Source organism: Pelodiscus sinensis, chromosome 28, assembly GCF_052426305.1.
Source record: "Pelodiscus sinensis isolate ZL-2025 chromosome 28, ASM5242630v1, whole genome shotgun sequence".
Lineage (NCBI taxonomy): Eukaryota > Metazoa > Chordata > Testudines > Trionychidae > Pelodiscus > Pelodiscus sinensis.
Window position 1 is genome coordinate 5,935,859 of NC_143079.1, and position 15,071 is coordinate 5,950,929.

Below are 15,071 nucleotides of genomic sequence, written 5' to 3' on the forward strand. Positions count from 1 at the left end.
AAGCCTCACGAGCAAAACCCCTCCGACACCCCAGCAATATCCGTGCCCCAGATGGCCCCAGACCTCATACACAGGTGGGGGGTCCTAACACCCAATCCCACCTAGCCCGAACAAGTTCTGTCCGGTTCCAAGAAACCAGCCACAGATCCCTGGTCAATTTACCCTCTGGACCTTACCCACAAATCACGCTGGGCCAATCCTTTAGCATCTAACAACTAAAGGTTTATTAACACAAGAAAGAAAAGCATGAGAGTAAGGTTGTTAAAGGATAGTACGTTACATGCACCGAATCTCCCAGTCCTCGATGCAGGCTCTAGCAGAGATGTTACAGCTGCTGGTTTAAAAGTTCTTGTTGCACATCCTAGGGTCAGGATGGGTCCACAGGTCTTCCGGGCTCTTCAATCCCTGCAGTGCTGCCTCTGGGATGAAGTGCTGAGCTGAGAACAAAATGGCATCGACCACATGGCCTCTTTATACTCCTTCCTGGCCTCTTCTTGTATGCAGCAAGTCACCTGGTCAGAGGCCAATCTCTATGTTCCCTGCTGGCTGCCCTCAGGTGACAAATCCCATTCTTTGGGTGTGTCCATAGCCCATTGAGAGCCATTGTTCCACAGGGCTTTGCTACTCAGCCTGTCCATAGCCATGCTTAACCACATTCACAGAAATATTCAGCTTCCACACAGATTACAGATTCCTACCTACACACATAGACATTATACACTCACATAAATAGCGTACATAAGATCAACAAACGATAAGCTCCCATTCAATACCCCACATGGCTCCCTTTTATACCAATTTCTGGGGCCAACACCCCCACCTAGGGGTGCAGCAGCGATCTAGCTGCTTCCCTCCAATTCAGTAATGTGACACCGCCGTGGGGCCAGCCCGCTCAGGTACCGGCCTTAGGGTTTCAAACATTGTCTGAATGGTGCTTAGCAGCTCTGGGGGCAGGCGCATTAGGGACGCCCAAGGGAAACGCCTGTTCCCCTGGTTGGCAGATCTGAGTTCCAGCCACAAACTCCTCTGGCCACTCCTAAGTCTTGGCTCTGGAGCTTTGTTTTGGCTCCAGGTCTGGGCTGGGATGCCAGCGACTTCCAGGTCGCTGGGAGCTCCGAACCAGGGGGTTGGTACAGTCCTGCTGGCAGGAAACTGAGCGGGACGGTTGGAAGTGCTGTGTCTAGCTCCCCCCCCCCCCCCCGGACCAGGGCTCTGCGGCCCAGCTGGGTTGCTGGTACGGAAGGGAAGGGCCCTTCCCCCTCCGAGTCCCCCAGGGTGTGCCAATATGTATGCATTTGTTGTCCTGGCTCTGGGAGGAGGATGCAGGCGCTCATCAGAGTGGAGTGGATAGGACCCAACTCTGCAAGGAGCTTGGCCTCCCTCCTCCTGGGTTATTAGGGGCTTTACCGACGGTTTGTTTCGGTGGCTCCTTGCAGGCGGGGTGGACATGCCCAGCTGGTAGGAAGGCTCCGTTCCTTTGCCCCCAGCCTCCCTCTGCCCCTTCTGGCTTTCCATCTGTGGGTCAAAAAACTGCATCCTCAGCTCCCGGCCCCTCGGCGCAGCACATGCTGCAAACGCACAGCGCTGGCCAGAGAGCCCCTTTGCACCCAGCATGAGAGAGGCCCGGGGAAATGCAGGAGACCCCCTGGCTCTCGCCTGGCAACGTAACTTGCACGTGGTTTGCTCTGACTTCTCTCTCGGGGGAACGCCTGCCTTGTTTGGCCGTTGGTGGCTGAGACACCGCGCCCTCCTGCCCCACTCTGAAAGCAGCCCATCCCTGCTGGGTGTGGGCAGGGTCAGCAAAGCTCAGGAACAGCCCCCGGCCTATGAGAGAGTCACGGCTCGACTCTGCGGTGCCATGGGGGGTGTTGAACTCTGCTCATCCCGTCTGCTCCAGAGGCAGTGGGGACTGCTGTATCCAACCCCGGGAGAAGGGAGCAGCATCGGATTCGGCCGTCATACCGGGGGAAGACAGGCCCTCGTGTGTATGTGTGTACGTCTGTCTGACTGCCTAGGAAGGAGCACGGCAGAAAGGGATCAAGCTAAATAGGAGACAGCAGTGTACCACTGTTGCAAAAGAGTATTGCGTCCATTTCTGGGCTAGGGATGTAATAGTGTAGTCGATTCACTGATTAACGGATAAGCGAAAGCTTGTAGGTTAATGCTACAGACGACACGCATTTCCCTCCTCCCCTTGCCAGTAAATTGTTCAGCAGGCTGGCCAGCAGCCCGGCTCAGTCCTGGCTTGCAATGGGGCAGGGACCTACCCCTGCTGCAGCTCTGTATTAACGTGTATTAGAAGCCAGGTGGGCAGGCAGCCCGGCTCAGTTCTGGCTCATGCTGGGTCCAGGAGCTCAGACCCACCCTAGACAGGGGCTCCTGCCACCCCGCCGCTGCTGCCTCTTTATCAGAGGTAGCAGCACAGGGCGACAGGCGGACCGGCTCCCCTCGTGGACCAGCACCCACCTGGCACCCTGCGCTGCTGCCTCTGATATAGAGGCAGCAACGTAGTGGGGCCAGAGCGCATTTGGCTGCCAGCCCCGCCCCCGGGGACGATAGAATAGTCGACTAATCGATACGAATTCTTAAGGTTACTCGACTTTTCAATTAACGGAGATTTAACATCCCTATCCAGAGCGCCACATTTCAGGAAAGAGGGGGGCAAACTGGAGAAAGTCTAGAGAAGAGCCACAAAAACGATGAAAACTTTAGAAAACAAGAGCTGTGAGGCAAGGCTGAAAAAAGAGGGTTTGTTTAGTCTGGAGAAGAGAAGACGGAGAGGGGCCATGGTAGGGTCTTCATGTACACAGCAGGTTGTTACGAGGAGGAGGGAGAAAAATTGTTCTCCTTGACCTCTGACGAGAAGCAATGGGCTTAAACTGCAGCAAGGGAGGTTGAGGTTGGACATTAGGGAAAAGTTCCTCCCTGTCAGGGTGGCTAAACACTGGAATAAATTGCCTAGGGGGGTTGTGGAATCTCCATCTCTGGAGATATTGAAGAGCAGGCTGGACAGACACCGGTCAGGGATGGTCTAGATGGGGCTTGGTCCTGCCGTGAGGGCAGGGGACTGCACTCGATGACTCTCGAGGTCTCTCCCAATCCCGTGATTGTCTCATTCTGTCCCGGACAGACTCAGTGGCTTAGCGCTGCGGGCGCCCAGGTAGGACGACATGGGCCTCATTGTGGCTCCCCGTGTGCGTCTCCAGCACCGGGTAAACGCTTTGTAACAGTAACCCAGGGACAAGGGGACAGCTCGGCTTTGTCTCTTGCGTCTGTGCTTGGAGCAGGAAAGGGCCTGCGGGGGAACACGCCCTGCTGAAGAATCATTCCCTGTCTTGTTTTTCAGAGCCCCGGGCGGCTCCCGAGGGAGACGTGTGGGAAGCAGGCCAGCTCTGCCTACCTCGGAGGCAGGGCGGGGTCAGCCCAGAGAGCGGCTTTGCCGACAGGTGGTTGTAAGCCAGGGCAGAGGGAGGCAGCTGGTCCGTCTCCTCCCCGCCCAGTCTCTTCCGTGGTGTGGGCCCAGCGGCCCAGAGCTGTTCGCGCCGCGGCCTGTCTCCAGCCTTGCCTTTGCGTCTCCGCAGCAGCAGGCAGGGCGGTTGCTATGGCTGGGGATGAGGCGAGAGATCTAAGCTGCTTTGAGGCGGCTGCCTGCAGAGGGGCAGCCTCCCCGGGAGGTGCGGGCGGGCGGCGGCCCACGGATGGCTGGCTGAGCTGGGAACCAGGATGCCTGCTGGCTTACCGGGATGGCAGCAGCCTTTCAGTCTCTGTGGGGCTGGTGGCGACCAGGGCAGAAGGGGTGGTGGGATTTGGGGGGGTTTTCCTCAGTTTGGGAAGAAGGGGGCAGCCTCCCGGCGCCCCAGGGAGGACGTGCGCAGAGCGGACCATCCTTATGGACTGTCAGGGCCCCCATGGGAATGTGATAACCCCTAGCAGGGCTCCAGCTGGCATAGGCACAGGAACTAGGGATGGCGGGGAGGGTGCTGCAGTGGCACCCTTGGGTTCCCGGGGTTCCAGCTGCTGTCCCCATGCACTGAGGCTCTTCTGCTAGCCTCAGCTGGGGGTGGAGAGTGGGTGGAGTAGTGGAGACACAGTACCCTCCCCCCCTTAAAAAGTTTCCACCCCACTGCTGGCTCAGGTCTGGTCTGAGGGTAGCTCATGGAGGAAGATGACGTAGGGAACAAGCTGTCAGGACACAAAGAGGGAGCATCAACCTCTCCTGTGTTTGCTGGGGTCTGAGGTGCAGGGCAGCTGCTCCCTGCCTTGCTGCAGTCACAGCCATTAGCCCCACATATGTGTGTACGCCTCTCCCCGTGCAGCCTGGGCCAGGACCCTTCCATCCCCTCTGCGCCATCTCTTAAGCCTGTTTCCTTCTGCGCCAGGAGATGCTCTCCAGCAAGGTCTCCCCCACCCCTTTGCACACACTGTGATCTGGCTAATCCCATTCTGAGTCCAGATTACATATCACGTGAGCCTTTTCCTTGCCCTGCTCCACCACTGCCACAGTCTCTCCAGCACACAGGGCCTGCCTGGCCCCAGGCAAGCCAGCCCCAGGCAAGCCAGCCCGGCCACACAATTGTGTTGGTACCAGCAGGGTGGAGACTAACTTGGCCTGCTGTGTCTGTCTGACACACTCTGTTCCCCTTCCCAGGGGACAAACGACAGCACCGGATCTGGAGGAAGTAACTCCCCTCAAGCAAGGAGACTGGTGATAGTTGGTGCATGTATAACCACCACCAGGCAGATTTGAACCTGGGGAGTTTAGTAGAGGAGCCGCTACCCTAGAGCTCAGAGCCAGCTGGCTCCCAGCCTATGGCCACTAGGTGGGTGGGGTTACACGTGCCGCAGCACTGTGCGATCCCGGGGAGAACAGCCTGTTTAAATGCGAAGATCCCCTGCTCCGTCGCCTGCCGCGTGACCCTGGTGCTTCTGGACAAATGACCCAGATGCGGCAAACTGGTGCTGCTCTTCCTAGACCTGCGGGGCGCTGGCGGCTGCGTCCTGCTAGCGCTCAGAAGCCAGGGGACCCTGCTGCATTTTAGCCTGGTTGCAAATAGCCCTCCGAGTCTCAGGTCCCCGAACCCTGTCTGCCAGGCGTGCTGGAAAGGGGGCTCCACTCAGCTCCACATCTCAAAGTGCCCCGTCAAGGGCAGGCACGGAGAAAGGGCAGTATCGGGGTGCCCGTTTTACAGCTGGGGAAACTGAGGCACAGAGAGGCGGGGACCGATTTGCCCAAGGTGAGGGGTGGAGCGGAGAACCGGGCTCGCCCTTCTAGCGGGGCAGCTGATCCTGGGACCGGGCGGGCCGGGATCTCAGTCATGCCGGCGTCACCTGCTGAGACAGCTCCATGCGCCCTCGCCTTCAGCTGCTCCCCCGCCCAGTCCTGTGCTGCTGTAGCAAAGGGGGAGAGACGAGGCGTTAGCTAGCGCGAGCAATGCGCACGAGCTCCTCTCCTGGGAGCCTGACCTGGGAGCAGCCACAGACACAAAATTCGCTGAATACCAAGAAGCTTGTTGAATGGAGCCGCTCCCTTGACCTGGGCGGCTCCTGGCCGGAGCCTGTTTGATGGCTGAGGGCAGGGACCTTGTGAGGCCCACCCAGCACTCGCCTAGAAACCTTCCCTGTGGCTCGTGTGCTTTGCAGCAGCCTGCCTGGCTGAGCCAGTTTGGAGGGAGCTGCTCTTCCCTGCCCCATTCCCCAGCTCCTTCCAGGGAGTGAGCAGCCTCAGCTCTGACCCGCTCTGCTGGAGGAAAAAAATCCGCCCTGCTGGCTGCCTAGTTTTCGGCTGCTAGCCCACGTTTTAATGTTAACGAGCCAGCTTTTGGCAGTGGGCACCTCTGCCAGGGGCTGCTAACCGGTCTAGAAGGAATAGATTGTCAATAGCCTGGCAAGCCTCCCCCGCGGCCTTATTCCGACACACCCACGGGGGGCCCGGGAAGAGAAGCTGGACAAAGGAGGAGACAGAGGCTGAGAAACCCGCAAGTTACGGGTCTCGTTTCCACGTCTCCCCTGGGGCTACCGTCACCTCGCTGCTCTTCTTCTAGCAAAGCAGTTGCACCAGGCACATAGGACCAAGCCTCCATAGGAATCCCAGAAGCTGCGGACTGGGATACCCAACTCCATACGGTCCCACGGAGCATCCGCATCATAGTCAGGAATGTGGGCCCCTAAGCAGTGTGCCCGCTATTCCCCCCCCCCCACTTCACCCATGTGCGGGACAAATTTTGTTCGGTGCACCGAGGTAGGTGCACATGTGCACCACCAGTAGAAACACAGGCTGTGGGCACACTGCTAATCAGCTGGGCAGCATTTGAATCCTTCCTGGGTGGCTGCCCCAGTGCTCAGTTTACAGCTTCCACTGCCCCCCACACCAATCCCTAGCTCGCCCGAGTCATGCCAGCTGCCCAAGTTGCCACTAAACAGGGTGGCCAAGCCCAAACCACCAGACAGGGCCTCCAACCCACTGCGGGAGCCCCTTTGCCCAGCCCCACACCTCCCCTGTCCTGTCCTGTTTAGCATCAGCCAGTGTGGTGCTCTGCGGCTGCGGAGGAAACGTGAGTCATTTCCTGTCCGTCCTCTAGCGGCTCAGCCAGGCAGCAGCCAGGTGCGCGATGCTCTGCCCTCGGCAGCCGTTCCTTGCTGCTCTGTGGGCCCAGACTGTGCCTCAGCTGAGCTGTCCTGTGCCTGTCGCTAGGGTTGCCAGGTGTCCGGTTTTCACCCGGACTTATCTGCTGTTTGGGTTCCTTGCCCCGTAAAAAAACATGTGAAATGTCCAGTATTTCCTGTTTCCCTCGCACGGAAGCCCGGCAGAGACAATTTTCCCCTGCTGCATCGGGCGGGGGGTGGGGGGTGAGGCTATTTAAAGGCACAGCGCCCGTCCCCCCCTTCTTTTTTTTTTTGCTCAACAACTTTGGTCTCCCCTTTTTTTTTCTCAACAGAATTTTTTCCCAGTGGTTTTTTTATTGGGTGGGGAGGGGATGTTTGGAATTTTTTGTTAAACCATCTGGCACCCTACCTGTAGCTCCCTGGGAAGCACGGCTACCGGGAAAGGGAGAGCAGAAACCAAAGGGAGAGGCGCCTCTTGGCTATGAGCTATGCTCTCCTCGCTTGGTGTGAGGGCCTGCCCGCAGCCCGGTGTGGGGGGAGCCGTGCTCTAGCAACCAGGCCTATCATTCTAATGGGGCTGGTTCGGCGGGGCCGACCTGTCCTAGAGAAAGCAGGACAGAGGGTGTGATGGATGGTGCTGCACAAATGGCCGTGAAGGCAGAGAGCCCATAAGCATCTCCTCCCGCTGCGGCCAGAGTGAGCCGATTGCTGCCTGGATGGTAATGGACATGCCATTAGCACAGCTCGCTCTCAGCATTAAGGTTTCATTGCTAGGGCTGCGTCTCTAATGGGGTTGGCTGGGGCGGGAGGGGGCTGTGCACAGAGCACAGCCTTTTAGCCAGAAGCCCAGGGTCTCACAGGGACCCCGGAGGCTGGTGGCACCAGGGGGAGCTGTAGCCTAGACTGACTCAGTGCTGGAGACAGCAAAGTGGGGGAAAGTCCTGTGTCCTGACTCCACTACAGCTTCCTCCTCTGCAGCCACCTGGCGCGAATTAAGGCCCCCACTTTTTGTTGAGGGGGGGGTGAAGAGAACGTGCCTGGGGGTGGGGAAGTGTGCCAAGCCTCTTCCAGGACATGGGTGCCTAGCGGGAAGGGGGGGCAAAGAGGCTCCCCAACCCCCAGACCAATCATGGTCTGGGGGTGGGGTAGCCCCGCCCCCTTCCTGTTTAGGCCCTGCCCCTTCAGGAGTGGCCCGGAGCTACTTCAAAAATTCGTGACGTGGACCCCAGGCAAAAATTATTGCCCACCCCTGACCTTAGGGGATGTCTACACTGCGACTATTTCAGGATACCAGAGGTAGGGGAAGAGGGGAATGTGATCAGGAATAGTCAACACGGATTCACGAGGGGCAAGTCGTGCCTGACCAATCTGATTAGCTTCTCTGATGAGATAACTGGCTCTGTGGACATGGGGAAGGCGGTGGATGTGATATCCCTTGACTTTAGCAAGGCTTTTGATACGGTCTCCCACAATATTCTTGCCAGCAAGTTGAGGAAGTCTGGATTGGATAAATGGACTGTAAGATGGATAGAAAGCTGGCTGAATTGTCAGGCCCAGCAGGTAGTGATCAACGGCTCAATGTCAGGTTGGCGGTCGGTTTTTAGCAGCGTCCCCCAAGGATCGGTTCTAGGGCTGGTTTTGTTCAACATCTTCATTAATGACCTGGATGAGGGGATGGATTGCACTTCAGCAAGTTTGCAGATGACACTAAGTTAGGGGGAGAAGTAGATACATTGGAGGGTAGGGGTAGGGTCCAAAGTGACCTAGACAGATTAGAGGATTGGGCCACAAGAAATCTGATGAGGTTCAACAAGGACAAGCGCAGAGTCCTGCACTTGGGACGGAAGAATCCCAAGTATTGCTGCAGGCTGGGGGCTGACTGGCTAGGTAGCAGTTCTACAGAAAAGGACCTGGGGATGACAGTGGATGAGAAGCTGGATATGAGTCAACAGGGCACCCTTGTAGCCAAGGAGGCTAATGGCGTATTAGGGTGCATTAGGAGGAGCATTGCCAGCAGATCTATAGACGTGATTATTCCCCATTATTTGGCACGAGTGAGGCCACATCTGGAGTGTTGCATCCAGTCGTGGGTCCCCACTACAGAAAGGACGTGGACGCATTGCAGAGGGTCCAGTGGAGGGCAACCAAAATAATTAGAGGGATGGAACACTTGACGTATGAGGAGAGGCTAAGGGATTTGGGCTTGTTTAGTCTGCAGAAGAGAAGAGTGAGGGGGGATTTGAGAGCAGCCTGCAACTTCTTGAGGGGACGTTCCAAAGAGGATGGAGAGAGGCTGTTCTCAGTGGTGGCAGGTGGCAGAACAAGGAGCAATGGTCTCAAGTAGCAGTGGGGGAGGTCTAGGTTGGAGATTAGGAAAAACTCTTTCCCTAGGAGGGTGAGGAAGCACTGGGATGGGTTCCCTAGGGAGGGGGTGGAATCTCCATCCCTGGAGGTTTTGAAGTCTTGGCTTGACAGAGCCCTGGCTGGGATGATTGAGTTGGGGTTGGTCCTGCCTTGGGCAGGGGGCTGGACTCAATGACTCCTGAGGTCTCTTCTAGCCCTGGGATTCTATGATCCCAAAATAGCTACCCCAAATCTTAACAAGCCACCTCTTACTTCAAAATAACAGGCCTGCTAGTTCTGCATCCCTGTAACCCTCCATGAGGGTTAAGGGATGTCTCGAAATAGGGCATTATTCTGAAATTTGGTGCGGTGTATGTAACCCACACACCTAGGCTGCATCTAGACTGGCAAGTTTTTCCGCAAAAGCAGCTGCTTTTGCGGAAAAACTTGCCAGCTGTCTACACTGGCCGCTTTGAATTTGCGCAAGAACACGGACGATCTCATGTAAGATTGTCAGTGTTCTTCCGCAGATACAAAGACTCTCCCATTCAGGAAAAAGCCCCCTTGCGCAAATGCTTTGGCGCAAGAGGGCCAGTGTAGACAGCTGAGAACCTTTTTGCGCAAAAAAGCCCCGATGGCGAAAATGGCGATCGGGGCTTTCTTGCGCAAAACCGCATCTAGATTGGCACGGACGCTTTTCTGCAAAAAGTGCTTTTGTGGAAAAGCATCCGTGCCAATCTAGACGCTCTTTTCCACAAATGCTTTTAACAGGAAAACTTTTCTGTTAAAAGCATTTGCAGAAAATCATGCCTGTCTAGACGCAGCCCTAATGTGGTTACTGAGCAATGCAAGTGGTACCTAGACCACAGCAAAAGTTAAGACCAAAAGACCTCTACAACATGGGCTGGGAGCCAGCTGGCTTTTAGCTCAGAGGGTAGAGGCTTCCATACTCAGCTGCCAAAGTCCCAGGTTTGAATCCACCTGGTGATGGTTACATGTAGACATGCCCAATTTCAAAAAAGGCTATTTTGAAATAGAATCTTATTTCGAGTTTAGGGTGCTGTGTAGACACACCCTTAGAAACTAACAAAAAATATATTAATAGCATCATGAGCTTTTGTGGGCACAACCCACTTTTTCAGGTGACAAATATGGAGCAAGAGGCATAGAGGCTAGGTCTAGACTGGCATGATTTTCCAGAAATGCTTTTAATGGAAAACTTTTCCGTTAAAAGCATTTTCGGAACAGAGTGTCTAGATTGGCATGGACTCTTTTTCGCAAAAGCACTTTTTTGCGGAAAAGTGTCTGTGCCAATCTAGATGCGCTTTTGCGCAAAAAAGCCCCGATCGCCATTTTCGCCATCGGGGTTTTTTTGCGCAAAACAAATCTGAGCTGTCTACACTGGCCCTTTTGCACAAAAGTTTTGCGCAAAAGGGACTTTTGCCCGAACGGGAGCAGCATAGTATTTCCGCAAAAATCACTGATTTCAGACAGTAGGAAGTCAGTGCTTTTGCGGAAATTCAAGCAGCCAGTGTAAACAGCTGGCAAGTTTTTCCAGAAAAGCAGCTGATTTTCTGGAAAAACTGGCCAGTCTAGATACAGCCAGGTTGAATTATAAAGCAGAAAAAGAGGAGAGAGGGGGAGGAGAAAGAAATGGAGAAAAACCCACCCCTCCTTATCCCTCCAGGATAGGGACACACCAGGACAGAAGAGAGGCCCCTAACCTGAGAATGAAGTGGGGACTGGCTACTGCAGCGGGAAGGTAAAAATGGAGTCCCTTTAACTCAGGGAGCATCTACATGGTCAATTCTCTTCCTCCAGGAGCCACACCCAGAGCTTGTTCCACACAGGCGCAGAAACCCAGCCCTGGTTCTTCTCCTGCCAGGAGGAAGCTGCATGCTCTGAGTGATTAAGGCGCTAGACAGACATTCTGGAGAGCTCGGCTTAGCTCCTGGTTCTGTTACAGACTTCCAAGTCAGTCTCTTTGTGCCTTGGTTGCCCATCTGTAAAATGGGGGTAGTGGGTCAGTCCTACTGCAGGGGCAGGTTGGGAGGACAAACCTGTTAGTAACGACGGGGTCCCAGCTGAGGGCCAGGAAGCAGCCGTGGCAGGTAGCTGAGTTGGGATGAACAAATGGGGTGGAGAGGACGTGTGACCTGGCGTGCACCCATGTATTTTTTAAGAGGCCAGGGACCTGTTTGAGAAAAGAGGGCAGATGTGGACAGGCTGGGAGCGTGGCCTGTTGGGGAAAGGAGAGGCCTGGATTGCCATGTGTGTCAGGACTCCTGATTTCTGGTCACGCTGTAAATTGCGTGGGCTCCGCCTCTACCGTCTGCAGCAGGGCTTGCGTGCACCCGGCTGATGGGAGTTTGGTGGGTGCTTTGCCACTGGCTTACCGAGTGACCCATGGCATGTCGCTTCCTCCCTCAGAGCCTCAGTTTCCCACCTGCACCTCCCCCCCTCCCCCACGGGAACAGCAGGGCATGGGCAGGGCTGTGAGCGCTCGGGGTGGCAGGGGCTTTAGAAGGCAGCTGCATCCCTTGCAGGTGCAGGCTCACAATGGATAATATCCGCTTTCCCTCCCCCCCCAGGATATCGGCGCTAAGTCCCCCTGGGGCAGAGCGGAGGAGGCTGGAGGGCAGCCCAGACGCTGAGACAGCAGAATTGGAAGCCCCGGTCTCTCCTCTGCCCTAGGGAGAGGGGGGTCGACCGAGCTGGCCCCCAGCATCCCTGTGGGGCAGGCAGGAGCGCTGGGATGGGGCGAGGTTGAAGCGGAGGGGCGCGGCTGGTGTTTCAGTGGGGGGCTCTCAGCAAGGAGGCCGGGGGAGCCGAACGGCGGGTCCTAAGCCTCTCTCCAGGCTGTTCCCCTAGGCCGGGTGGGGCGTCCCGCAGGGCGGGGCGTGCTTCCCCAGCCCTCTCCCCCCCACCCGGCCATGTGCATTCTTGGCTCGCAGGCCTTGCTCCCCGTCTGTTTCAGGAACTTGTGACCTAGCATATCCCTGGCTTATTTATGGCTGTGAGTCTTTTCCATAGCAACCCTCACATGAGGCCGCAGCGCGCGGGAGGGGGAAATGCCAGGGGAGAGAAACAATGAGAGATGGAGAGAAAGACACAGAGGAAGAGTCCGGATGAGGAAGGGCGAGGGAGACGGGGGGGCGCTGGGACGGGGGGAAGGGAAGGAGAAAGGAGGAGAAGAAGAGGGGGAGAAGGTGAGCAGGAAGGAAGAGGTGTGAACGAGCCAGGCATTACACCCCTCCCCCCCTCTCTCCAGCAGGGGCGTCTCCTCCTGCCCTGGCCCCTTTCCCACAGCCTGCTGCAAAGCGCCATGCTTGGCTGTTGTGAAAAGTCAAACCCCGGATTTCCTGGAGCCGGGGGGGGGGAGCCAGCCTCCTAAATCGCCCATGTCAGCCCAGCCTTGTGCACTGAGCCCCTCCTGCCCCCAGTCCCCCCCCCCCCCGCCCCCGTCCCGCATTGTGTTCGGAAAGGGCACTGGCCTGGCATGTCTCAAGGCCGCTCTGTTCTCGAATCCTCTTCTGTGTGTGTGCCCCAGGCCGGGGGGAGCGTTGGGGGATCCTCCTCCCCCCCCCCCAAGCTGGAATCCGGTGCACTTTCCCCCACCTCTGGCCCAAGTGAGTCCCGCTGAACACAGCGCTTGCCGCGCGGGCTGTGTGCGAGACGAGCGTGCTGCAGGAAAGCTCGCCCTGGCGGTTTCTGTGCTTCGGATCCCTGGCGCACCTGAGCACCGCGGTCGTGGGCGGATCCCCCGCCGCGCACGGCGCTGCACAGAGGGACCAAGACGGCCCCCGCCCCAGAGAGCCCACAATCGAAGTCAAAGCAGGCTGGCAGAGTTTTGCATTTATTTCTGAGCTCGGCAAGGCCGGGTGCTCCCGTATCTTGTGGCGGTGAGTTCCGGAGTCTGAAGCCAGCGCCTGGGTAGGGTCTGTGTCCTGCAGAGGAATCTCCCCCGCCGGTCAGCACTGTCACACTTCCAGCAGACTAGGGCCGCTGTGGCAGGCTGGTCTAGTGGTTAGGCCCTACTCCAGGACTTGCGGGGAGGCTGTACGTTTGGCTCCCTGCTTTCCCCCAGACTTCCTGCATGAGCTAGGGCCAATCGCTTAGTCTTCTGTGCCTCAGTTTCCCCCTCCTCCCTGTACAAGGGGGACATTTGTGCTGCCCTGTGGTCCAGTGGGAAGTCGATAATCCCCTTACCGACTGAGAAGGACTTGGACTTCTCCAGCGGGGGTCTGTGATTTTGGTGGGAGGCAGGGGCGTCTCTCAGTGTGTCTCCGAGTGCCAGGACAGAGCTGTTGGGTGGGAGCCGGTGCAGCCGCTGGGGTTCCTGGGCCACACGGCTCAGCAGACAGGCGGCTGGAGTTTCCTCCGGGCATGTGTTATACCGAGGTGGAATAGAGCCTTCAGGTCACCCGTGTGGCTCATGGTCCGTGTCCCTGAGGACCGGGCACAAGCCTCCAGCCAGCAGCGGGGGACAATGGGCACCGACCGCACTGGGGGGGGGGGGGGGGCGCTGCCGATTGGCCACACCCAAGCATTGAAGGCTCAGGAATGGGAGATGCTGAGGAGGGGCCGGTTCCTCCAGGCGCTTCCCCGTTCCCACCTGCAGCACCCCCCGTCTGCCTGGGCTCAGCGCTGGGTCCTGCCTGCCCGGTGCTGCTTCCCCAGCGGGGTCAGGCCAGCCCCCCAGCTCCCCAAGGAGCAAGCCGTGCAGAAGAGCACAGGCTTGGGCACCGGGCGTTGCCGGGGCTTTCGACTCCCGCTGGCACTGGCTCAAGCCCATCGCTCAGAGCTGGGCAGGGGCCGACCCTGCTCGGTTGCCCCCAGCCTGGCTTTCTGCTTCCAGCCCCAGCCCCTGTGGCGAGGGGATGGCTTTGCTCCCTGGATCCCAACCCCCCGGCCGCCTGCGTGAGACTCCCAAACACGGGGCGGATGCGGCCTTATCGCCGCTGGCCCCAGCAAGCAGCCAGCGCGTGTGTTCTCCGACTGGCTGCCAAGCAGAGCCCCAGCGGCTGGCATCACCGGCCCGGGGAGATTGGAGGTTGCTATGGAGAGACTGGCTGCAGATTTGGGTGGGGGCACAGCTGCGTGCTGCAGATAAGCCTGTTCTGATGAAGTGCCCCGGAAGGGAGGGGGCTCGGCCGCGGGAGGTGACGGCGGTAGGTGAAAGGGACAGATTCAGCTCTGCCCGCCTCCTGCTTTGGATCTCTCTCTCCGCCTGCAGTGTGTCCCCTGTCCTGTCTCACACACCCCTCTGCCCAGGTATCCCTTTGCCTCATGCTCTCCTTGCAGCTCTCGCTAACCTCACTGCTTGCTCCTTTCTTGGCCAACTCCCTCTGTGTGCGTCGCGGTCTGGCTCTCCCTCGCCCTGCAGGGCTAGATGTATATATCGCAGGCTGGGGGCCTGGGCGCAGGGAATTGGCACACGACTAGGGATGTTAAAGATAGGTTCATTGACTAATCGACTAGTCGATGGATTTTCCATTGATTAGTCGATAAGGGGGGGAGCTGCAGGCTCTTAGCTCTTAGTATATTTAAAAGGCTACAGTGCAGCGGGGGGGCCCAGCATGAGATGGGAATCAGCTGTCCCGGCTCGTGCTGGGATCCTCCCCGCTGCGCTTCCGATTTTTAAATGGATTAAGAGCTGGCAGGCTCTTCGTACATTTTAAAAAGCGGAGGAGCAGTGTCTGGGACGGGGCGCGAGCTGGGAAATCCGCTGATTCCCGGCTCGAGTCTGGTTCCTGCTACTCTCCTGTCCCCGACGGAGATAGTGCTGGGGGGAACCGGCTTTTAAGCCGTCCCCCCCCCCCCCCAGCGCCGGCTCCTGCCTCCCCCTTGGTGTCTCTGACAGAGGCAGCAAGGGGAGGGGGAAGCGACTAGTCGAGGGACTAGTCGACTATCTGATAAGCTTTTGCTTGTCAGCTAGTCACTGACATCCTGACACATGGCTCAGGGCGCACGCAGAGCCCAGCCGCGCCTTGCAGTGGTCTGTTGCTGGCAGGCCAGCAGGCGGGTGGCTCGGGAGGCGTGCAGCCCAGACGCTGCTATTGCACAAGGGAGCGTCTGAAATGTTCCTAAGCAGCTGCCACATCTCCGAAGGAGCCTGTCTTTCC

General features: G+C 57.7%; 1 protein-coding gene across 8 annotated transcripts in view; it reads left to right on the forward strand.

The window, feature by feature from the left end:
* DMTN (dematin actin binding protein) overlaps window positions 1–15,071 on the forward strand; it is a 48,379-nt gene that overhangs the window by 8,993 nt on the left and 24,315 nt on the right. Inside the window, exon 1 of one of the 8 annotated variants that reach the window (XM_075911036.2) lies at window positions 13,883–14,220. The exons of the other annotated variants lie outside the window; for them this stretch is intronic. The gene's annotated coding sequence lies outside the window, so the exon portion shown is untranslated. Of the gene's footprint in view, window positions 1–13,882; window positions 14,221–15,071 lie in introns of those variants that run through there. 8 annotated transcript variants of the gene reach the window in all.